Below are 21,550 nucleotides of genomic sequence, written 5' to 3' on the forward strand. Positions count from 1 at the left end.
TTGGATGTCAGAAGTGGGATTCGAACCCACGCCTCCAGGGGAGACTGCGACCTGAACGCAGCGCCTTAGACCGCTCGGCCATCCTGAGCGGAGCTCAAAGACAGACAGACAGACTTGAAGGGGCAGCCGCCGCAAACCTTACTCGTTTGCGCCTTCAATTGTCGGCGGTAAGCGGAGACGCGTGCGCTGCCTGTCAGCCAATTTCCGGGGGTCAAAAGCACCCTTTGAACTTGCATTGGTGGTTCAGTGGTAGAATTCTCGCCTGCCACGCGGGAGGCCCGGGTTCGATTCCCGGCCAATGCAGCAAGCTTTTCAATCTCCGGCTCACGCAAGCAAAAGCCGCCAAGCTCAAGGGTTCCCACGACCGCAAAGGCAACAATGGCATTGTAAAGCAACTCATCATCCTCATCACAGCGTTGTTCTACCGGCAGGTTAATCAAATGTGTCAACTTGGTTTCCGTAGCGTTTGGATGGTGCTCACCCTGTGAATGGACGGTTGTAGCCGCCACGTCACACTTTCCTCAACCTTCAATTCTGATTGGACAACTAAGGCATGCTGAGGTCTGTTATTTCTTGGATAACAGGACCGTTTGGCGCGAGAGACTGCCGTTGCACATCCAGTCATATCACTCCGCCGTTAACCAGTCCTCCCCATCTTGTTGACTTCCAATCAGAGTAACTAGCGGCACCTTGTGACGCACACAATTTACCGCAGACAAACGCCGGGCTGAGTGAGGTTCGAAAGATGGAAGCTTTTCCCAATGTCACTTTTCATGTGTTTTCCGAGAGCAACAAAGGTTTGAATGCTGCTTGCAGGTGGGGCCATTCTGTGACAGTGAGTTTGTTGATTTATTGGTGGATGTTTATCCGGCGATGATCACAGTTGTCTCGCCTTGTGGTTTGCCAGCACTACATGACCTGGTCCGACTGCCGTCCAAAACCTTGGATGTCAGAAGTGGGATTCGAACCCACGCCTCCAGGGGAGACTGCGACCTGAACGCAGCGCCTTAGACCGCTCGGCCATCCTGAGTGGAGCTCAAAGACAGACAGACAGACTTGAAGGGGCAGCCGCCGCAAACCTTACTCGTTTGCGCCTTCAATTGTCGGCGGTAAGCGGAGACGCGTGCGCTGCCTGTCAGCCAATTTCCGGGGGTCAAAAGCGCCCTTTGAACTTGCATTGGTGGTTCAGTGGTAGAATTCTCGCCTGCCACGCGGGAGGCCCGGGTTCGATTCCCGGCCAATGCAGCAAGCTTTTCAATCTCCGGCTCACGCAAGCAAAAGCCGCCAAGCTCAAGGGTTCCCACGACCGCAAAGGCAACAATGGCGTTGTAAAGCAACTCATCATCCTCATCACAGCGTTGTTCTACCGGCAGGTTAATCAAAGGTGTCAACTTGGTTTCCGTAGCGTTTGGATGGTGCTCACCCTGTGAATGGACGGTTGTAGCCGCCACGTCACACTTTCCTCAACCTTCAATTCTGATTGGACAACTAAGGCATGCTGAGGTCTGTTATTTCTTGGATAACAGGACCGTTTGGCGCGAGAGACTGCCGTTGCACATCCAGTCATATCACTCCGCCGTTAACCAGTCCTCCCCATCTTGTTGACTTCCAATCAGAGTAACTAGCGGCACCTTGTGACGCACACAATTTACCGCAGACAAACGCCGGGCTGAGTGAGGTTCGAAAGATGGAAGCTTTTCCCAATGTCACTTTTCATGTGTTTTCCGAGAGCAACAAAGGTTTGAATGCTGCTTGCAGGTGGGGCCATTCTGTGACAGTGAGTTTGTTGATTTATTGGTGGATGTTTATCCGGCGATGATCACAGTTGTCTCGCCTTGTGGTTTGCCAGCACTACATGACCTGGTCCGACTGCCGTCCAAAACCTTGGATGTCAGAAGTGGGATTCGAACCCACGCCTCCAGGGGAGACTGCGACCTGAACGCAGCGCCTTAGACCGCTCGGCCATCCTGAGTGGAGCTCAAAGACAGACAGACAGACTTGAAGGGGCAGCCGCCGCAAACCTTACTCGTTTGCGCCTTCAATTGTCGGCGGTAAGCGGAGACGCGTGCGCTGCCTGTCAGCCAATTTCCGGGGGTCAAAAGCGCCCTTTGAACTTGCATTGGTGGTTCAGTGGTAGAATTCTCGCCTGCCACGCGGGAGGCCCGGGTTCGATTCCCGGCCAATGCAGCAAGCTTTTCAATCTCCGGCTCACGCAAGCAAAAGCCGCCAAGCTCAAGGGTTCCCACGACCGCAAAGGCAACAATGGCATTGTAAAGCAACTCATCATCCTCATCACAGCGTTGTTCTACCGGCAGGTTAATCAAAGGTGTCAACTTGGTTTCCGTAGCGTTTGGATGGTGCTCACCCTGTGAATGGACGGTTGTAGCCGCCACGTCACACTTTCCTCAACCTTCAATTCTGATTGGACAACTAAGGCATGCTGAGGTCTGTTATTTCTTGGATAACAGGACCGTTTGGCGCGAGAGACTGCCGTTGCACATCCAGTCATATCACTCCGCCGTTAACCAGTCCTCCCCATCTTGTTGACTTCCAATCAGAGTAACTAGCGGCACCTTGTGACGCACACAATTTACCGCAGACAAACGCCGGGCTGAGTGAGGTTCGAAAGATGGAAGCTTTTCCCAATGTCACTTTTCATGTGTTTTCCGAGAGCAACAAAGGTTTGAATGCTGCTTGCAGGTGGGGCCATTCTGTGACAGTGAGTTTGTTGATTTATTGGTGGATGTTTATCCGGCGATGATCACAGTTGTCTCGCTTTGTGGTTTGCCAGCACTACATGACCTGGTCCGACTGCCGTCCAAAACCTTGGATGTCAGAAGTGGGATTCGAACCCACGCCTCCAGGGGAGACTGCGACCTGAACGCAGCGCCTTAGACCGCTCGGCCATCCTGAGTGGAGCTCAAAGACAGACAGACAGACTTGAAGGGGCAGCCGCCGCAAACCTTACTCGTTTGCGCCTTCAATTGTCGGCGGTAAGCGGAGACGCGTGCGCTGCCTGTCAGCCAATTTCCGGGGGTCAAAAGCGCCCTTTGAACTTGCATTGGTGGTTCAGTGGTAGAATTCTCGCCTGCCACGCGGGAGGCCCGGGTTCGATTCCCGGCCAATGCAGCAAGCTTTTCAATCTCCGGCTCACGCAAGCAAAAGCCGCCAAGCTCAAGGGTTCCCACGACCGCAAAGGCAACAATGGCGTTGTAAAGCAACTCATCATCCTCATCACAGCGTTGTTCTACCGGCAGGTTAATCAAAGGTGTCAACTTGGTTTCCGTAGCGTTTGGATGGTGCTCACCCTGTGAATGGACGGTTGTAGCCGCCACGTCACACTTTCCTCAACCTTCAATTCTGATTGGACAACTAAGGCATGCTGAGGTCTGTTATTTCTTGGATAACAGGACCGTTTGGCGCGAGAGACTGCCGTTGCACATCCAGTCATATCACTCCGCCGTTAACCAGTCCTCCCCATCTTGTTGACTTCCAATCAGAGTAACTAGCGGCACCTTGTGACGCACACAATTTACCGCAGACAAACGCCGGGCTGAGTGAGGTTCGAAAGATGGAAGCTTTTCCCAATGTCACTTTTCATGTGTTTTCCGAGAGCAACAAAGGTTTGAATGCTGCTTGCAGGTGGGGCCATTCTGTGACAGTGAGTTTGTTGATTTATTGGTGGATGTTTATCCGGCGATGATCACAGTTGTCTCGCCTTGTGGTTTGCCAGCACTACATGACCTGGTCCGACTGCCGTCCAAAACCTTGGATGTCAGAAGTGGGATTCGAACCCACGCCTCCAGGGGAGACTGCGACCTGAACGCAGCGCCTTAGACCGCTCGGCCATCCTGACTGGAGCTCAAAGACAGACAGACAGACTTGAAGGGGCAGCCGCCGCAAACCTTACTCGTTTGCGCCTTCAATTGTCGGCGGTAAGCGGAGACGCGTGCGCTGCCTGTCAGCCAATTTCCGGGGGTCAAAAGCGCCCTTTGAACTTGCATTGGTGGTTCAGTGGTAGAATTCTCGCCTGCCACGCGGGAGGCCCGGGTTCGATTCCCGGCCAATGCAGCAAGCTTTTCAATCTCCGGCTCACGCAAGCAAAAGCCGCCAAGCTCAAGGGTTCCCACGACCGCAAAGGCAACAATGGCATTGTAAAGCAACTCATCATCCTCATCACAGCGTTGTTCTACCGGCAGGTTAATCAAAGGTGTCAACTTGGTTTCCGTAGCGTTTGGATGGTGCTCACCCTGTGAATGGACGGTTGTAGCCGCCACGTCACACTTTCCTCAACCTTCAATTCTGATTGGACAACTAAGGCATGCTGAGGTCTGTTATTTCTTGGATAACAGGACCGTTTGGCGCGAGAGACTGCCGTTGCACATCCAGTCATATCACTCCGCCGTTAACCAGTCCTCCCCATCTTGTTGACTTCCAATCAGAGTAACTAGCGGCACCTTGTGACGCACACAATTTACCGCAGACAAACGCCGGGCTGAGTGAGGTTCGAAAGATGGAAGCTTTTCCCAATGTCACTTTTCATGTGTTTTCCGAGAGCAACAAAGGTTTGAATGCTGCTTGCAGGTGGGGCCATTCTGTGACAGTGAGTTTGTTGATTTATTGGTGGATGTTTATCCGGCGATGATCACAGTTGTCTCGCTTTGTGGTTTGCCAGCACTACATGACCTGGTCCGACTGCCGTCCAAAACCTTGGATGTCAGAAGTGGGATTCGAACCCACGCCTCCAGGGGAGACTGCGACCTGAACGCAGCGCCTTAGACCGCTCGGCCATCCTGAGTGGAGCTCAAAGACAGACAGACAGACTTGAAGGGGCAGCCGCCGCAAACCTTACTCGTTTGCGCCTTCAATTGTCGGCGGTAAGCGGAGACGCGTGCGCTGCTTGTCAGCCAATTTCCGGGGGTCAAAAGCGCCCTTTGAACTTGCATTGGTGGTTCAGTGGTAGAATTCTCGCCTGCCACGCGGGAGGCCCGGGTTCGATTCCCGGCCAATGCAGCAAGCTTTTCAATCTCCGGCTCACGCAAGCAAAAGCCGCCAAGCTCAAGGGTTCCCACGACCGCAAAGGCAACAATGGCATTGTAAAGCAACTCATCATCCTCATCACAGCGTTGTTCTACCGGCAGGTTAATCAAAGGTGTCAACTTGGTTTCCGTAGCGTTTGGATGGTGCTCACCCTGTGAATGGACGGTTGTAGCCGCCACGTCACACTTTCCTCAACCTTCAATTCTGATTGGACAACTAAGGCATGCTGAGGTCTGTTATTTCTTGGATAACAGGACCGTTTGGCGCGAGAGACTGCCGTTGCACATCCAGTCATATCACTCCGCCGTTAACCAGTCCTCCCCATCTTGTTGACTTCCAATCAGAGTAACTAGCGGCACCTTGTGACGCACACAATTTACCGCAGACAAACGCCGGGCTGAGTGAGGTTCGAAAGATGGAAGCTTTTCCCAATGTCACTTTTCATGTGTTTTCCGAGAGCAACAAAGGTTTGAATGCTGCTTGCAGGTGGGGCCATTCTGTGACAGTGAGTTTGTTGATTTATTGGTGGATGTTTATCCGGCGATGATCACAGTTGTCTCGCCTTGTGGTTTGCCAGCACTACATGACCTGGTCCGACTGCCGTCCAAAACCTTGGATGTCAGAAGTGGGATTCGAACCCACGCCTCCAGGGGAGACTGCGACCTGAACGCAGCGCCTTAGACCGCTCGGCCATCCTGAGTGGAGCTCAAAGACAGACAGACAGACTTGAAGGGGCAGCCGCCGCAAACCTTACTCGTTTGCGCCTTCAATTGTCGGCGGTAAGCGGAGACGCGTGCGCTGCCTGTCAGCCAATTTCCGGGGGTCAAAAGCGCCCTTTGAACTTGCATTGGTGGTTCAGTGGTAGAATTCTCGCCTGCCACGCGGGAGGCCCGGGTTCGATTCCCGGCCAATGCAGCAAGCTTTTCAATCTCCGGCTCACGCAAGCAAAAGCCGCCAAGCTCAAGGGTTCCCACGACCGCAAAGGCAACAATGGCATTGTAAAGCAACTCATCATCCTCATCACAGCGTTGTTCTACCGGCAGGTTAATCAAAGGTGTCAACTTGGTTTCCGTAGCGTTTGGATGGTGCTCACCCTGTGAATGGACGGTTGTAGCCGCCACGTCACACTTTCCTCAACCTTCAATTCTGATTGGACAACTAAGGCATGCTGAGGTCTGTTATTTCTTGGATAACAGGACCGTTTGGCGCGAGAGACTGCCGTTGCACATCCAGTCATATCACTCCGCCGTTAACCAGTCCTCCCCATCTTGTTGACTTCCAATCAGAGTAACTAGCGGCACCTTGTGACGCACACAATTTACCGCAGACAAACGCCGGGCTGAGTGAGGTTCGAAAGATGGAAGCTTTTCCCAATGTCACTTTTCATGTGTTTTCCGAGAGCAACAAAGGTTTGAATGCTGCTTGCAGGTGGGGCCATTCTGTGACAGTGAGTTTGTTGATTTATTGGTGGATGTTTATCCGGCGATGATCACAGTTGTCTCGCCTTGTGGTTTGCCAGCACTACATGACCTGGTCCGACTGCCGTCCAAAACCTTGGATGTCAGAAGTGGGATTCGAACCCACGCCTCCAGGGGAGACTGCGACCTGAACGCAGCGCCTTAGACCGCTCGGCCATCCTGACTGGAGCTCAAAGACAGACAGACAGACTTGAAGGGGCAGCCGCCGCAAACCTTACTCGTTTGCGCCTTTAATTGTCGGCGGTAAGCGGAGACGCGTGCGCTGCCTGTCAGCCAATTTCCGGGGGTCAAAAGCGCCCTTTGAACTTGCATTGGTGGTTCAGTGGTAGAATTCTCGCCTGCCACGCGGGAGGCCAGGTTTCGATGCCCGGCCAATGCAGCAAGCTTTTCAATCTCCGGCTCACGCAAGCAAAAGCCGCCAAGCTCAAGGGTTCCCACGACCGCAAAGGCAACAATGGCATTGTAAAGCAACTCATCATCCTCATCACAGCGTTGTTCTACCGGCAGGTTAATCAAAGGTGTCAACTTGGTTTCCGTAGCGTTTGGATGGTGCTCACCCTGTGAATGGACGGTTGTAGCCGCCACGTCACACTTTCCTCAACCTTCAATTCTGATTGGACAACTAAGGCATGCTGAGGTCTGTTATTTCTTGGATAACAGGACCGTTTGGCGCGAGAGACTGCCGTTGCACATCCAGTCATATCACTCCGCCGTTAACCAGTCCTCCCCATCTTGTTGACTTCCAATCAGAGTAACTAGCGGCACCTTGTGACGCACACAATTTACCGCAGACAAACGCCGGGCTGAGTGAGGTTCGAAAGATGGAAGCTTTTCCCAATGTCACTTTTCATGTGTTTTCCGAGAGCAACAAAGGTTTGAATGCTGCTTGCAGGTGGGGCCATTCTGTGACAGTGAGTTTGTTGATTTATTGGTGGATGTTTATCCGGCGATGATCACAGTTGTCTCGCCTTGTGGTTTGCCAGCACTACATGACCTGGTCCGACTGCCGTCCAAAACCTTGGATGTCAGAAGTGGGATTCGAACCCACGCCTCCAGGGGAGACTGCGACCTGAACGCAGCGCCTTAGACCGCTCGGCCATCCTGAGTGGAGCTCAAAGACAGACAGACAGACTTGAAGGGGCAGCCGCCGCAAACCTTACTCGTTTGCGCCTTCAATTGTCGGCGGTAAGCGGAGACGCGTGCGCTGCCTGTCAGCCAATTTCCGGGGGTCAAAAGCGCCCTTTGAACTTGCATTGGTGGTTCAGTGGTAGAATTCTCGCCTGCCACGCGGGAGGCCCGGGTTCGATTCCCGGCCAATGCAGCAAGCTTTTCAATCTCCGGCTCACGCAAGCAAAAGCCGCCAAGCTCAAGGGTTCCCACGACCGCAAAGGCAACAATGGCATTGTAAAGCAACTCATCATCCTCATCACAGCGTTGTTCTACCGGCAGGTTAATCAAAGGTGTCAACTTGGTTTCCGTAGCGTTTGGATGGTGCTCACCCTGTGAATGGACGGTTGTAGCCGCCACGTCACACTTTCCTCAACCTTCAATTCTGATTGGACAACTAAGGCATGCTGAGGTCTGTTATTTCTTGGATAACAGGACCGTTTGGCGCGAGAGACTGCCGTTGCACATCCAGTCATATCACTCCGCCGTTAACCAGTCCTCCCCATCTTGTTGACTTCCAATCAGAGTAACTAGCGGCACCTTGTGACGCACACAATTTACCGCAGACAAACGCCGGGCTGAGTGAGGTTCGAAAGATGGAAGCTTTTCCCAATGTCACTTTTCATGTGTTTTCCGAGAGCAACAAAGGTTTGAATGCTGCTTGCAGGTGGGGCCATTCTGTGACAGTGAGTTTGTTGATTTATTGGTGGATGTTTATCCGGCGATGATCACAGTTGTCTCGCCTTGTGGTTTGCCAGCACTACATGACCTGGTCCGACTGCCGTCCAAAACCTTGGATGTCAGAAGTGGGATTCGAACCCACGCCTCCAGGGGAGACTGCGACCTGAACGCAGCGCCTTAGACCGCTCGGCCATCCTGAGTGGAGCTCAAAGACAGACAGACAGACTTGAAGGGGCAGCCGCCGCAAACCTTACTCGTTTGCGCCTTTAATTGTCGGCGGTAAGCGGAGACGCGTGCGCTGCCTGTCAGCCAATTTCCGGGGGTCAAAAGCGCCCTTTGAACTTGCATTGGTGGTTCAGTGGTAGAATTCTCGCCTGCCACGCGGGAGGCCCGGTTTCGATTCCCGGCCAATGCAGCAAGCTTTTCAATCTCCGGCTCACGCAAGCAAAAGCCGCCAAGCTCAAGGGTTCCCACGACCGCAAAGGCAACAATGGCATTGTAAAGCAACTCATCATCCTCATCACAGCGTTGTTCTACCGGCAGGTTAATCAAAGGTGTCAACTTGGTTTCCGTAGCGTTTGGATGGTGCTCACCCTGTGAATGGACGGTTGTAGCCGCCACGTCACACTTTCCTCAACCTTCAATTCTGATTGGACAACTAAGGCATGCTGAGGTCTGTTATTTCTTGGATAACAGGACCGTTTGGCGCGAGAGACTGCCGTTGCACATCCAGTCATATCACTCCGCCGTTAACCAGTCCTCCCCATCTTGTTGACTTCCAATCAGAGTAACTAGCGGCACCTTGTGACGCACACAATTTACCGCAGACAAACGCCGGGCTGAGTGAGGTTCGAAAGATGGAAGCTTTTCCCAATGTCACTTTTCATGTGTTTTCCGAGAGCAACAAAGGTTTGAATGCTGCTTGCAGGTGGGGCCATTCTGTGACAGTGAGTTTGTTGATTTATTGGTGGATGTTTATCCGGCGATGATCACAGTTGTCTCGCCTTGTGGTTTGCCAGCACTACATGACCTGGTCCGACTGCCGTCCAAAACCTTGGATGTCAGAAGTGGGATTCGAACCCACGCCTCCAGGGGAGACTGCGACCTGAACGCAGCGCCTTAGACCGCTCGGCCATCCTGAGTGGAGCTCAAAGACAGACAGACAGACTTGAAGGGGCAGCCGCCGCAAACCTTACTCGTTTGCGCCTTCAATTGTCGGCGGTAAGCGGAGACGCGTGCGCTGCCTGTCAGCCAATTTCCGGGGGTCAAAAGCGCCCTTTGAACTTGCATTGGTGGTTCAGTGGTAGAATTCTCGCCTGCCACGCGGGAGGCCCGGGTTCGATTCCCGGCCAATGCAGCAAGCTTTTCAATCTCCGGCTCACGCAAGCAAAAGCCGCCAAGCTCAAGGGTTCCCACGACCGCAAAGGCAACAATGGCATTGTAAAGCAACTCATCATCCTCATCACAGCGTTGTTCTACCGGCAGGTTAATCAAAGGTGTCAACTTGGTTTCCGTAGCGTTTGGATGGTGCTCACCCTGTGAATGGACGGTTGTAGCCGCCACGTCACACTTTCCTCAACCTTCAATTCTGATTGGACAACTAAGGCATGCTGAGGTCTGTTATTTCTTGGATAACAGGACCGTTTGGCGCGAGAGACTGCCGTTGCACATCCAGTCATATCACTCCGCCGTTAACCAGTCCTCCCCATCTTGTTGACTTCCAATCAGAGTAACTAGCGGCACCTTGTGACGCACACAATTTACCGCAGACAAACGCCGGGCTGAGTGAGGTTCGAAAGATGGAAGCTTTTCCCAATGTCACTTTTCATGTGTTTTCCGAGAGCAACAAAGGTTTGAATGCTGCTTGCAGGTGGGGCCATTCTGTGACAGTGAGTTTGTTGATTTATTGGTGGATGTTTATCCGGCGATGATCACAGTTGTCTCGCCTTGTGGTTTGCCAGCACTACATGACCTGGTCCGACTGCCGTCCAAAACCTTGGATGTCAGAAGTGGGATTCGAACCCACGCCTCCAGGGGAGACTGCGACCTGAACGCAGCGCCTTAGACCGCTCGGCCATCCTGACTGGAGCTCAAAGACAGACAGACAGACTTGAAGGGGCAGCCGCCGCAAACCTTACTCGTTTGCGCCTTTAATTGTCGGCGGTAAGCGGAGACGCGTGCGCTGCCTGTCAGCCAATTTCCGGGGGTCAAAAGCGCCCTTTGAACTTGCATTGGTGGTTCAGTGGTAGAATTCTCGCCTGCCACGCGGGAGGCCCGGGTTCGATTCCCGGCCAATGCAGCAAGCTTTTCAATCTCCGGCTCACGCAAGCAAAAGCCGTCAAGCTCAAGGGTTCCCACGACCGCAAAGGCAACAATGGCATTGTGAAGCAACTCATCATCCTCATCACAGCGTTGTTCTACCGGCAGGTTAATCAAATGTGTCAACTTGGTTTCCGTAGCGTTTGGATGGTGCTCACCCTGTGAATGGACGGTTGTAGCCGCCACGTCACACTTTCCTCAACCTTCAATTCTGATTGGACAACTAAGGCATGCTGAGGTCTGTTATTTCTTGGATAACAGGACCGTTTGGCGCGAGAGACTGCCGTTGCACATCCAGTCATATCACTCCGCCGTTAACCAGTCCTCCCCATCTTGTTGACTTCCAATCAGAGTAACTAGCGGCACCTTGTGACGCACACAATTTACCGCAGACAAACGCCGGGCTGAGTGAGGTTCGAAAGATGGAAGCTTTTCCCAATGTCACTTTTCATGTGTTTTCCGAGAATCCCACATGGGATTAAGGCATGCTGAGGTCTGTTATTTCTTGGATAACAGGACCGTTTGGCGCGAGAGACTGCCGTTGCACATCCAGTCATATCACTCCGCCGTTAACCAGTCCTCCCCATCTTGTTGACTTCCAATCAGAGTAACTAGCGGCACCTTGTGACGCACACAATTTACCGCAGACAAACGCCGGGCTGAGTGAGGTTCGAAAGATGGAAGCTTTTCCCAATGTCACTTTTCATGTGTTTTCCGAGAGCAACAAAGGTTTGAATGCTGCTTGCAGGTGGGGCCATTCTGTGACAGTGAGTTTGTTGATTTATTGGTGGATGTTTATCCGGCGATGATCACAGTTGTCTCGCCTTGTGGTTTGCCAGCACTACATGACCTGGTCCGACTGCCGTCCAAAACCTTGGATGTCAGAAGTGGGATTCGAACCCACGCCTCCAGGGGAGACTGCGACCTGAACGCAGCGCCTTAGACCGCTCGGCCATCCTGAGTGGAGCTCAAAGACAGACAGACAGACTTGAAGGGGCAGCCGCCGCAAACCTTACTCGTTTGCGCCTTCAATTGTCGGCGGTAAGCGGAGACGCGTGCGCTGCCTGTCAGCCAATTTCCGGGGGTCAAAAGCGCCCTTTGAACTTGCATTGGTGGTTCAGTGGTAGAATTCTCGCCTGCCACGCGGGAGGCCCGGGTTCGATTCCCGGCCAATGCAGCAAGCTTTTCAATCTCCGGCTCACGCAAGCAAAAGCCGCCAAGCTCAAGGGTTCCCACGACCGCAAAGGCAACAATGGCATTGTAAAGCAACTCATCATCCTCATCACAGCGTTGTTCTACCGGCAGGTTAATCAAAGGTGTCAACTTGGTTTCCGTAGCGTTTGGATGGTGCTCACCCTGTGAATGGACGGTTGTAGCCGCCACGTCACACTTTCCTCAACCTTCAATTCTGATTGGACAACTAAGGCATGCTGAGGTCTGTTATTTCTTGGATAACAGGACCGTTTGGCGCGAGAGACTGCCGTTGCACATCCAGTCATATCACTCCGCCGTTAACCAGTCCTCCCCATCTTGTTGACTTCCAATCAGAGTAACTAGCGGCACCTTGTGACGCACACAATTTACCGCAGACAAACGCCGGGCTGAGTGAGGTTCGAAAGATGGAAGCTTTTCCCAATGTCACTTTTCATGTGTTTTCCGAGAGCAACAAAGGTTTGAATGCTGCTTGCAGGTGGGGCCATTCTGTGACAGTGAGTTTGTTGATTTATTGGTGGATGTTTATCCGGCGATGATCACAGTTGTCTCGCCTTGTGGTTTGCCAGCACTACATGACCTGGTCCGACTGCCGTCCAAAACCTTGGATGTCAGAAGTGGGATTCGAACCCACGCCTCCAGGGGAGACTGCGACCTGAACGCAGCGCCTTAGACCGCTCGGCCATCCTGACTGGAGCTCAAAGACAGACAGACAGACTTGAAGGGGCAGCCGCCGCAAACCTTACTCGTTTGCGCCTTTAATTGTCGGCGGTAAGCGGAGACGCGTGCGCTGCCTGTCAGCCAATTTCCGGGGGTCAAAAGCGCCCTTTGAACTTGCATTGGTGGTTCAGTGGTAGAATTCTCGCCTGCCACGCGGGAGGCCCGGGTTCGATTCCCGGCCAATGCAGCAAGCTTTTCAATCTCCGGCTCACGCAAGCAAAAGCCGTCAAGCTCAAGGGTTCCCACGACCGCAAAGGCAACAATGGCATTGTGAAGCAACTCATCATCCTCATCACAGCGTTGTTCTACCGGCAGGTTAATCAAATGTGTCAACTTGGTTTCCGTAGCGTTTGGATGGTGCTCACCCTGTGAATGGACGGTTGTAGCCGCCACGTCACACTTTCCTCAACCTTCAATTCTGATTGGACAACTAAGGCATGCTGAGGTCTGTTATTTCTTGGATAACAGGACCGTTTGGCGCGAGAGACTGCCGTTGCACATCCAGTCATATCACTCCGCCGTTAACCAGTCCTCCCCATCTTGTTGACTTCCAATCAGAGTAACTAGCGGCACCTTGTGACGCACACAATTTACCGCAGACAAACGCCGGGCTGAGTGAGGTTCGAAAGATGGAAGCTTTTCCCAATGTCACTTTTCATGTGTTTTCCGAGAATCCCACATGGGATTAAGGCATGCTGAGGTCTGTTATTTCTTGGATAACAGGACCGTTTGGCGCGAGAGACTGCCGTTGCACATCCAGTCATATCACTCCGCCGTTAACCAGTCCTCCCCATCTTGTTGACTTCCAATCAGAGTAACTAGCGGCACCTTGTGACGCACACAATTTACCGCAGACAAACGCCGGGCTGAGTGAGGTTCGAAAGATGGAAGCTTTTCCCAATGTCACTTTTCATGTGTTTTCCGAGAGCAACAAAGGTTTGAATGCTGCTTGCAGGTGGGGCCATTCTGTGACAGTGAGTTTGTTGATTTATTGGTGGATGTTTATCCGGCGATGATCACAGTTGTCTCGCCTTGTGGTTTGCCAGCACTACATGACCTGGTCCGACTGCCGTCCAAAACCTTGGATGTCAGAAGTGGGATTCGAACCCACGCCTCCAGGGGAGACTGCGACCTGAACGCAGCGCCTTAGACCGCTCGGCCATCCTGAGTGGAGCTCAAAGACGGACAGACAGACTTGAAGGGGCAGCCGCCGCAAACCTTACTCGTTTGCGCCTTCAATTGTCGGCGGTAAGCGGAGACGCGTGCGCTGCCTGTCAGCCAATTTCCGGGGGTCAAAAGCGCCCTTTGAACTTGCATTGGTGGTTCAGTGGTAGAATTCTCGCCTGCCACGCGGGAGGCCCGGGTTCGATTCCCGGCCAATGCAGCAAGCTTTTCAATCTCCGGCTCACGCAAGCAAAAGCCGTCAAGCTCAAGGGTTCCCACGACCGCAAAGGCAACAATGGCATTGTGAAGCAACTCATCATCCTCATCACAGCGTTGTTCTACCGGCAGGTTAATCAAATGTGTCAACTTGGTTTCCGTAGCGTTTGGATGGTGCTCACCCTGTGAATGGACGGTTGTAGCCGCCACGTCACACTTTCCTCAACCTTCAATTCTGATTGGACAACTAAGGCATGCTGAGGTCTGTTATTTCTTGGATAACAGGACCGTTTGGCGCGAGAGACTGCCGTTGCACATCCAGTCATATCACTCCGCCGTTAACCAGTCCTCCCCATCTTGTTGACTTCCAATCAGAGTAACTAGCGGCACCTTGTGACGCACACAATTTAACGCAGACAAACGCCGGGCTGAGTGAGGTTCGAAAGATGGAAGCTTTTCCCAATGTCACTTTTCATGTGTTTTCCGAGAGCAACAAAGGTTTGAATGCTGCTTGCAGGTGGGGCCATTCTGTGACAGTGAGTTTGTTGATTTATTGGTGGATGTTTATCCGGCGATGATCACAGTTGTCTCGCCTTGTGGTTTGCCAGCACTACATGACCTGGTCCGACTGCCGTCCAAAACCTTGGATGTCAGAAGTGGGATTCGAACCCACGCCTCCAGGGGAGACTGCGACCTGAACGCAGCGCCTTAGACCGCTCGGCCATCCTGAGTGGAGCTCAAAGACAGACAGACAGACTTGAAGGGGCAGCCGCCGCAAACCTTACTCGTTTGCGCCTTCAATTGTCGGCGGTAAGCGGAGACGCGTGCGCTGCCTGTCAGCCAATTTCCGGGGGTCAAAAGCGCCCTTTGAACTTGCATTGGTGGTTCAGTGGTAGAATTCTCGCCTGCCACGCGGGAGGCCCGGGTTCGATTCCCGGCCAATGCAGCAAGCTTTTCAATCTCCGGCTCACGCAAGCAAAAGCCGCCAAGCTCAAGGGTTCCCACGACCGCAAAGGCAACAATGGCATTGTAAAGCAACTCATCATCCTCATCACAGCGTTGTTCTACCGGCAGGTTAATCAAATGTGTCAACTTGGTTTCCGTAGCGTTTGGATGGTGCTCACCCTGTGAATGGACGGTTGTAGCCGCCACGTCACACTTTCCTCAACCTTCAATTCTGATTGGACAACTAAGGCATGCTGAGGTCTGTTATTTCTTGGATAACAGGACCGTTTGGCGCGAGAGACTGCCGTTGCACATCCAGTCATATCACTCCGCCGTTAACCAGTCCTCCCCATCTTGTTGACTTCCAATCAGAGTAACTAGCGGCACCTTGTGACGCACACAATTTACCGCAGACAAACGCCGGGCTGAGTGAGGTTCGAAAGATGGAAGCTTTTCCCAATGTCACTTTTCATGTGTTTTCCGAGAGCAACAAAGGTTTGAATGCTGCTTGCAGGTGGGGCCATTCTGTGACAGTGAGTTTGTTGATTTATTGGTGGATGTTTATCCGGCGATGATCACAGTTGTCTCGCCTTGTGGTTTGCCAGCACTACATGACCTGGTCCGACTGCCGTCCAAAACCTTGGATGTCAGAAGTGGGATTCGAACCCACGCCTCCAGGGGAGACTGCGACCTGAACGCAGCGCCTTAGACCGCTCGGCCATCCTGACTGGAGCTCAAAGACAGACAGACAGACTTGAAGGGGCAGCCGCCGCAAACCTTACTTGTTTGCGCCTTTAATTGTCGGCGGTAAGCGGAGACGCGTGCGCTGCCTGTCAGCCAATTTCCGGGGGTCAAAAGCGCCCTTTGAACTTGCATTGGTGGTTCAGTGGTAGAATTCTCGCCTGCCACGCGGGAGGCCCGGGTTCGATTCCCGGCCAATGCAGCAAGCTTTTCAATCTCCGGCTCACGCAAGCAAAAGCCGCCAAGCTCAAGGGTTCCCACGACCGCAAAGGCAACAATGGCATTGTAAAGCAACTCATCATCCTCATCACAGCGTTGTTCTACCGGCAGGTTAATCAAATGTGTCAACTTGGTTTCCGTAGCGTTTGGATGGTGCTCACCCTGTGAATGGACGGTTGTAGCCGCCACGTCACACTTTCCTCAACCTTCAATTCTGATTGGACAACTAAGGCATGCTGAGGTCTGTTATTTCTTGGATAACAGGACCGTTTGGCGCGAGAGACTGCCGTTGCACATCCAGTCATATCACTCCGCCGTTAACCAGTCCTCCCCATCTTGTTGACTTCCAATCAGAGTAACTAGCGGCACCTTGTGACGCACACAATTTACCGCAGACAAACGCCGGGCTGAGTGAGGTTCGAAAGATGGAAGCTTTTCCCAATGTCACTTTTCATGTGTTTTCCGAGAGCAACAAAGGTTTGAATGCTGCTTGCAGGTGGGGCCATTCTGTGACAGTGAGTTTGTTGATTTATTGGTGGATGTTTATCCGGCGATGATCACAGTTGTCTCGCCTTGTGGTTTGCCAGCACTACATGACCTGGTCCGACTGCCGTCCAAAACCTTGGATGTCAGAAGTGGGATTCGAACCCACGCCTCCAGGGGAGACTGCGACCTGAACGCAGCGCCTTAGACCGCTCGGCCATCCTGACTGGAGCTCAAAGACAGACAGACAGACTTGAAGGGGCAGCCGCCGCAAACCTTACTCGTTTGCGCCTTTAATTGTCGGCGGTAAGCGGAGACGCGTGCGCTGCCTGTCAGCCAATTTCCGGGGGTCAAAAGCGCCCTTTGAACTTGCATTGGTGGTTCAGTGGTAGAATTCTCGCCTGCCACGCGGGAGGCCCGGGTTCGATTCCCGGCCAATGCAGCAAGCTTTTCAATCTCCGGCTCACGCAAGCAAAAGCCGTCAAGCTCAAGGGTTCCCACGACCGCAAAGGCAACAATGGCATTGTGAAGCAACTCATCATCCTCATCACAGCGTTGTTCTACCGGCAGGTTAATCAAATGTGTCAACTTGGTTTCCGTAGCGTTTGGATGGTGCTCACCCTGTGAATGGACGGTTGTAGCCGCCACGTCACACTTTCCTCAACCTTCAATTCTGATTGGACAACTAAGGCATGCTGAGGTCTGTTATTTCTTGGATAACAGGACCGTTTGGCGCGAGAGACTGCCGTTGCACATCCAGTCATATCACTCCGCCGTTAACCAGTCCTCCCCATCTTGTTGACTTCCAATCAGAGTAACTAGCGGCACCTTGTGACGCACACAATTTACCGCAGACAAACGCCGGGCTGAGTGAGGTTCGAAAGATGGAAGCTTTTCCCAATGTCACTTTTCATGTGTTTTCCGAGAATCCCACATGGGATTAAGGCATGCTGAGGTCTGTTATTTCTTGGATAACAGGACCGTTTGGCGCGAGAGACTGCCGTTGCACATCCAGTCATATCACTCCGCCGTTAACCAGTCCTCCCCATCTTGTTGACTTCCAATCAGAGTAACTAGCGGCACCTTGTGACGCACACAATTTACCGCAGACAAACGCCGGGCTGAGTGAGGTTCGAAAGATGGAAGCTTTTCCCAATGTCACTTTTCATGTGTTTTCCGAGAGCAACAAAGGTTTGAATGCTGCTTGCAGGTGGGGCCATTCTGTGACAGTGAGTTTGTTGATTTATTGGTGGATGTTTATCCGGCGATGATCACAGTTGTCTCGCCTTGTGGTTTGCCAGCACTACATGACCTGGTCCGACTGCCGTCCAAAACCTTGGATGTCAGAAGTGGGATTCGAACCCACGCCTCCAGGGGAGACTGCGACCTGAACGCAGCGCCTTAGACCGCTCGGCCATCCTGACTGGAGCTCAAAAACAGACAGACAGACTTGAAGGGGCAGCCGCCGCAAACCTTACTCGTTTGCGCCTTTAATTGTCGGCGGTAAGCGGAGACGCGTGCGCTGCCTGTCAGCCAATTTCCGGGGGTCAAAAGCGCCCTTTGAACTTGCATTGGTGGTTCAGTGGTAGAATTCTCGCCTGCCACGCGGGAGGCCCGGGTTCGATTCCCGGCCAATGCAGCAAGCTTTTCAATCTCCGGCTCACGCAAGCAAAAGCCGTCAAGCTCAAGGGTTCCCACGACCGCAAAGGCAACAATGGCATTGTGAAGCAACTCATCATCCTCATCACAGCGTTGTTCTACCGGCAGGTTAATCAAATGTGTCAACTTGGTTTCCGTAGCGTTTGGATGGTGCTCACCCTGTGAATGGACGGTTGTAGCCGCCACGTCACACTTTCCTCAACCTTCAATTCTGATTGGACAACTAAGGCATGCTGAGGTCTGTTATTTCTTGGATAACAGGACCGTTTGGCGCGAGAGACTGCCGTTGCACATCCAGTCATATCACTCCGCCGTTAACCAGTCCTCCCCATCTTGTTGACTTCCAATCAGAGTAACTAGCGGCACCTTGTGACGCACACAATTTACCGCAGACAAACGCCGGGCTGAGTGAGGTTCGAAAGATGGAAGCTTTTCCCAATGTCACTTTTCATGTGTTTTCCGAGAATCCCACATGGGATTAAGGCATGCTGAGGTCTGTTATTTCTTGGATAACAGGACCGTTTGGCGCGAGAGACTGCCGTTGCACATCCAGTCATATCACTCCGCCGTTAACCAGTCCTCCCCATCTTGTTGACTTCCAATCAGAGTAACTAGCGGCACCTTGTGACGCACACAATTTACCGCAGACAAACGCCGGGCTGAGTGAGGTTCGAAAGATGGAAGCTTTTCCCAATGTCACTTTTCATGTGTTTTCCGAGAGCAACAAAGGTTTGAATGCTGCTTGCAGGTGGGGCCATTCTGTGACAGTGAGTTTGTTGATTTATTGGTGGATGTTTATCCGGCGATGATCACAGTTGTCTCGCCTTGTGGTTTGCCAGCACTACATGACCTGGTCCGACTGCCGTCCAAAACCTTGGATGTCAGAAGTGGGATTCGAACCCACGCCTCCAGGGGAGACTGCGACCTGAACGCAGCGCCTTAGACCGCTCGGCCATCCTGAGTGGAGCTCAAAGACAGACAGACAGACTTGAAGGGGCAGCCGCCGCAAACCTTACTCGTTTGCGCCTTCAATTGTCGGCGGTAAGCGGAGACGCGTGCGCTGCCTGTCAGCCAATTTCCGGGGGTCAAAAGCGCCCTTTGAACTTGCATTGGTGGTTCAGTGGTAGAATTCTCGCCTGCCACGCGGGAGGCCCGGGTTCGATTCCCGGCCAATGCAGCAAGCTTTTCAATCTCCGGCTCACGCAAGCAAAAGCCGTCAAGCTCAAGGGTTCCCACGACCGCAAAGGCAACAATGGCATTGTGAAGCAACTCATCATCCTCATCACAGCGTTGTTCTACCGGCAGGTTAATCAAATGTGTCAACTTGGTTTCCGTAGCGTTTGGATGGTGCTCACCCTGTGAATGGACGGTTGTAGCCGCCACGTCACACTTTCCTCAACCTTCAATTCTGATTGGACAACTAAGGCATGCTGAGGTCTGTTATTTCTTGGATAACAGGACCGTTTGGCGCGAGAGACTGCCGTTGCACATCCAGTCATATCACTCCGCCGTTAACCAGTCCTCCCCATCTTGTTGACTTCCAATCAGAGTAACTAGCGGCACCTTGTGACGCACACAATTTACCGCAGACAAACGCCGGGCTGAGTGAGGTTCGAAAGATGGAAGCTTTTCCCAATGTCACTTTTCATGTGTTTTCCGAGAGCAACAAAGGTTTGAATGCTGCTTGCAGGTGGGGCCATTCTGTGACAGTGAGTTTGTTGATTTATTGGTGGATGTTTATCCGGCGATGATCACAGTTGTCTCGCCTTGTGGTTTGCCAGCACTACATGACCTGGTCCGACTGCCGTCCAAAACCTTGGATGTCAGAAGTGGGATTCGAACCCACGCCTCCAGGGGAGACTGCGACCTGAACGCAGCGCCTTAGACCGCTCGGCCATCCTGACTGGAGCTCAAAGACAGACAAACAGACTTGAAGGGGCAGCCGCCGCAAACCTTACTCGTTTGCGCCTTCAATTGTCGGCGGTAAGCGGAGACGCGTGCGCTGCCTGTCAGCCAATTTCCGGGGGTCAAAAGCGCCCTTTGAACTTGCATTGGTGGTTCAGTGGTAGAATTCTCGCCTGCCACGCGGGAGGCCCGGGTTCGATTCCCGGCCAATGCAGCAAGCTTTTCAATCTCCGGCTCACGCAAGCAAAAGCCGCCAAGCTCAAGGGTTCCCACGACCGCAAAGGCAACAATGGCATTGTAAAGCAACTCATCATCCTCATCACAGCGTTGTTCTACCGGCAGGTTAATCAAATGTGTCAACTTGGTTTCCGTAGCGTTTGGATGGTGCTCACCCTGTGAATGGACGGTTGTAGCCGCCACGTCACACTTTCCTCAACCTTCAATTCTGATTGGACAACTAAGGCATGCTGAGGTCTGTTATTTCTTGGATAACAGGACCGTTTGGCGCGAGAGACTGCCGTTGCACATCCAGTCATATCACTCCGCCGTTAACCAGTCCTCCCCATCTTGTTGACTTCCAATCAGAGTAACTAGCGGCACCTTGTGACGCACACAATTTACCGCAGACAAACGCCGGGCTGAGTGAGGTTCGAAAGATGGAAGCTTTTCCCAATGTCACTTTTCATGTGTTTTCCGAGAGCAACAAAGGTTTGAATGCTGCTTGCAGGTGGGGCCATTCTGTGACAGTGAGTTTGTTGATTTATTGGTGGATGTTTATCCGGCGATGATCACAGTTGTCTCGCCTTGTGGTTTGCCAGCACTACATGACCTGGTCCGACTGCCGTCCAAAACCTTGGATGTCAGAAGTGGGATTCGAACCCACGCCTCCAGGGGAGACTGCGACCTGAACGCAGCGCCTTAGACCGCTCGGCCATCCTGACTGGAGCTCAAAGACAGACAGACAGACTTGAAGGGGCAGCCGCCGCAAACCTTACTCGTTTGCGCCTTTAATTGTCGGCGGTAAGCGGAGACGCGTGCGCTGCCTGTCAGCCAATTTCCGGGGGTCAAAAGCGCCCTTTGAACTTGCATTGGTGGTTCAGTGGTAGAATTCTCGCCTGCCACGCGGGAGGCCCGGGTTCGATTCCCGGCCAATGCAGCAAGCTTTTCAATCTCCGGCTCACGCAAGCAAAAGCCGTCAAGCTCAAGGGTTCCCACGACCGCAAAGGCAACAATGGCATTGTGAAGCAACTCATCATCCTCATCACAGCGTTGTTCTACCGGCAGGTTAATCAAATGTGTCAACTTGGTTTCCGTAGCGTTTGGATGGTGCTCACCCTGTGAATGGACGGTTGTAGCCGCCACGTCACACTTTCCTCAACCTTCAATTCTGATTGGACAACTAAGGCATGCTGAGGTCTGTTATTTCTTGGATAACAGGACCGTTTGGCGCGAGAGACTGCCGTTGCACATCCAGTCATATCACTCCGCCGTTAACCAGTCCTCCCCATCTTGTTGACTTCCAATCAGAGTAACTAGCGGCACCTTGTGACGCACACAATTTACCGCAGACAAACGCCGGGCTGAGTGAGGTTCGAAAGATG

The 21,550-nt window shown here is 52.7% G+C and overlaps 25 non-coding genes across 25 annotated transcripts; 16 read left to right on the top strand and 9 right to left on the bottom strand.

Annotated features, from left to right (window-relative positions):
* Positions 1-3,773: 3,773 nt before the first annotated feature.
* Positions 3,774-3,856, bottom strand: trnal-cag (transfer RNA leucine (anticodon CAG)). Its single transcript has one exon. It is a non-coding gene; the product is annotated as a tRNA-Leu (tRNA).
* Positions 3,857-4,000: 144 nt separating this feature from the next.
* Positions 4,001-4,071, top strand: trnag-gcc (transfer RNA glycine (anticodon GCC)). Its single transcript has one exon. It is a non-coding gene; the product is annotated as a tRNA-Gly (tRNA).
* Positions 4,072-4,942: 871 nt separating this feature from the next.
* Positions 4,943-5,013, top strand: trnag-gcc (transfer RNA glycine (anticodon GCC)). The gene has a single exon. It is a non-coding gene; the product is annotated as a tRNA-Gly (tRNA).
* Positions 5,014-5,884: 871 nt separating this feature from the next.
* Positions 5,885-5,955, top strand: trnag-gcc (transfer RNA glycine (anticodon GCC)). Its single transcript has one exon. It is a non-coding gene; the product is annotated as a tRNA-Gly (tRNA).
* A 644-nt stretch (positions 5,956-6,599) lies between these two features.
* Positions 6,600-6,682, bottom strand: trnal-cag (transfer RNA leucine (anticodon CAG)). Its single transcript has one exon. It is a non-coding gene; the product is annotated as a tRNA-Leu (tRNA).
* A 1,086-nt stretch (positions 6,683-7,768) lies between these two features.
* trnag-gcc (transfer RNA glycine (anticodon GCC)) lies at positions 7,769-7,839 on the top strand. Its single transcript has one exon. It is a non-coding gene; the product is annotated as a tRNA-Gly (tRNA).
* Positions 7,840-9,652: 1,813 nt separating this feature from the next.
* On the top strand, positions 9,653-9,723 carry trnag-gcc (transfer RNA glycine (anticodon GCC)). The gene has a single exon. It is a non-coding gene; the product is annotated as a tRNA-Gly (tRNA).
* Positions 9,724-10,367: 644 nt separating this feature from the next.
* trnal-cag (transfer RNA leucine (anticodon CAG)) lies at positions 10,368-10,450 on the bottom strand. Its single transcript has one exon. It is a non-coding gene; the product is annotated as a tRNA-Leu (tRNA).
* Positions 10,451-10,594: 144 nt separating this feature from the next.
* On the top strand, positions 10,595-10,665 carry trnag-gcc (transfer RNA glycine (anticodon GCC)). Its single transcript has one exon. It is a non-coding gene; the product is annotated as a tRNA-Gly (tRNA).
* A 1,126-nt stretch (positions 10,666-11,791) lies between these two features.
* Positions 11,792-11,862, top strand: trnag-gcc (transfer RNA glycine (anticodon GCC)). Its single transcript has one exon. It is a non-coding gene; the product is annotated as a tRNA-Gly (tRNA).
* A 644-nt stretch (positions 11,863-12,506) lies between these two features.
* On the bottom strand, positions 12,507-12,589 carry trnal-cag (transfer RNA leucine (anticodon CAG)). The gene has a single exon. It is a non-coding gene; the product is annotated as a tRNA-Leu (tRNA).
* Positions 12,590-12,733: 144 nt separating this feature from the next.
* trnag-gcc (transfer RNA glycine (anticodon GCC)) lies at positions 12,734-12,804 on the top strand. Its single transcript has one exon. It is a non-coding gene; the product is annotated as a tRNA-Gly (tRNA).
* A 1,126-nt stretch (positions 12,805-13,930) lies between these two features.
* On the top strand, positions 13,931-14,001 carry trnag-gcc (transfer RNA glycine (anticodon GCC)). Its single transcript has one exon. It is a non-coding gene; the product is annotated as a tRNA-Gly (tRNA).
* Positions 14,002-14,872: 871 nt separating this feature from the next.
* trnag-gcc (transfer RNA glycine (anticodon GCC)) lies at positions 14,873-14,943 on the top strand. The gene has a single exon. It is a non-coding gene; the product is annotated as a tRNA-Gly (tRNA).
* Positions 14,944-15,587: 644 nt separating this feature from the next.
* On the bottom strand, positions 15,588-15,670 carry trnal-cag (transfer RNA leucine (anticodon CAG)). The gene has a single exon. It is a non-coding gene; the product is annotated as a tRNA-Leu (tRNA).
* Positions 15,671-15,814: 144 nt separating this feature from the next.
* trnag-gcc (transfer RNA glycine (anticodon GCC)) lies at positions 15,815-15,885 on the top strand. Its single transcript has one exon. It is a non-coding gene; the product is annotated as a tRNA-Gly (tRNA).
* A 644-nt stretch (positions 15,886-16,529) lies between these two features.
* Positions 16,530-16,612, bottom strand: trnal-cag (transfer RNA leucine (anticodon CAG)). The gene has a single exon. It is a non-coding gene; the product is annotated as a tRNA-Leu (tRNA).
* Positions 16,613-16,756: 144 nt separating this feature from the next.
* On the top strand, positions 16,757-16,827 carry trnag-gcc (transfer RNA glycine (anticodon GCC)). Its single transcript has one exon. It is a non-coding gene; the product is annotated as a tRNA-Gly (tRNA).
* An 899-nt stretch (positions 16,828-17,726) lies between these two features.
* Positions 17,727-17,809, bottom strand: trnal-cag (transfer RNA leucine (anticodon CAG)). Its single transcript has one exon. It is a non-coding gene; the product is annotated as a tRNA-Leu (tRNA).
* A 144-nt stretch (positions 17,810-17,953) lies between these two features.
* On the top strand, positions 17,954-18,024 carry trnag-gcc (transfer RNA glycine (anticodon GCC)). Its single transcript has one exon. It is a non-coding gene; the product is annotated as a tRNA-Gly (tRNA).
* Positions 18,025-19,150: 1,126 nt separating this feature from the next.
* Positions 19,151-19,221, top strand: trnag-gcc (transfer RNA glycine (anticodon GCC)). Its single transcript has one exon. It is a non-coding gene; the product is annotated as a tRNA-Gly (tRNA).
* Positions 19,222-19,865: 644 nt separating this feature from the next.
* trnal-cag (transfer RNA leucine (anticodon CAG)) lies at positions 19,866-19,948 on the bottom strand. The gene has a single exon. It is a non-coding gene; the product is annotated as a tRNA-Leu (tRNA).
* Positions 19,949-20,092: 144 nt separating this feature from the next.
* trnag-gcc (transfer RNA glycine (anticodon GCC)) lies at positions 20,093-20,163 on the top strand. The gene has a single exon. It is a non-coding gene; the product is annotated as a tRNA-Gly (tRNA).
* Positions 20,164-20,807: 644 nt separating this feature from the next.
* trnal-cag (transfer RNA leucine (anticodon CAG)) lies at positions 20,808-20,890 on the bottom strand. The gene has a single exon. It is a non-coding gene; the product is annotated as a tRNA-Leu (tRNA).
* A 144-nt stretch (positions 20,891-21,034) lies between these two features.
* trnag-gcc (transfer RNA glycine (anticodon GCC)) lies at positions 21,035-21,105 on the top strand. Its single transcript has one exon. It is a non-coding gene; the product is annotated as a tRNA-Gly (tRNA).
* The last annotated feature ends 445 nt before the right edge of the window (positions 21,106-21,550 follow it).

The sequence above is a fragment of the Centroberyx gerrardi genome, chromosome 4 (assembly GCF_048128805.1).
Source record: "Centroberyx gerrardi isolate f3 chromosome 4, fCenGer3.hap1.cur.20231027, whole genome shotgun sequence".
In the NCBI taxonomy this organism is placed as follows: domain Eukaryota; kingdom Metazoa; phylum Chordata; class Actinopteri; order Beryciformes; family Berycidae; genus Centroberyx; species Centroberyx gerrardi.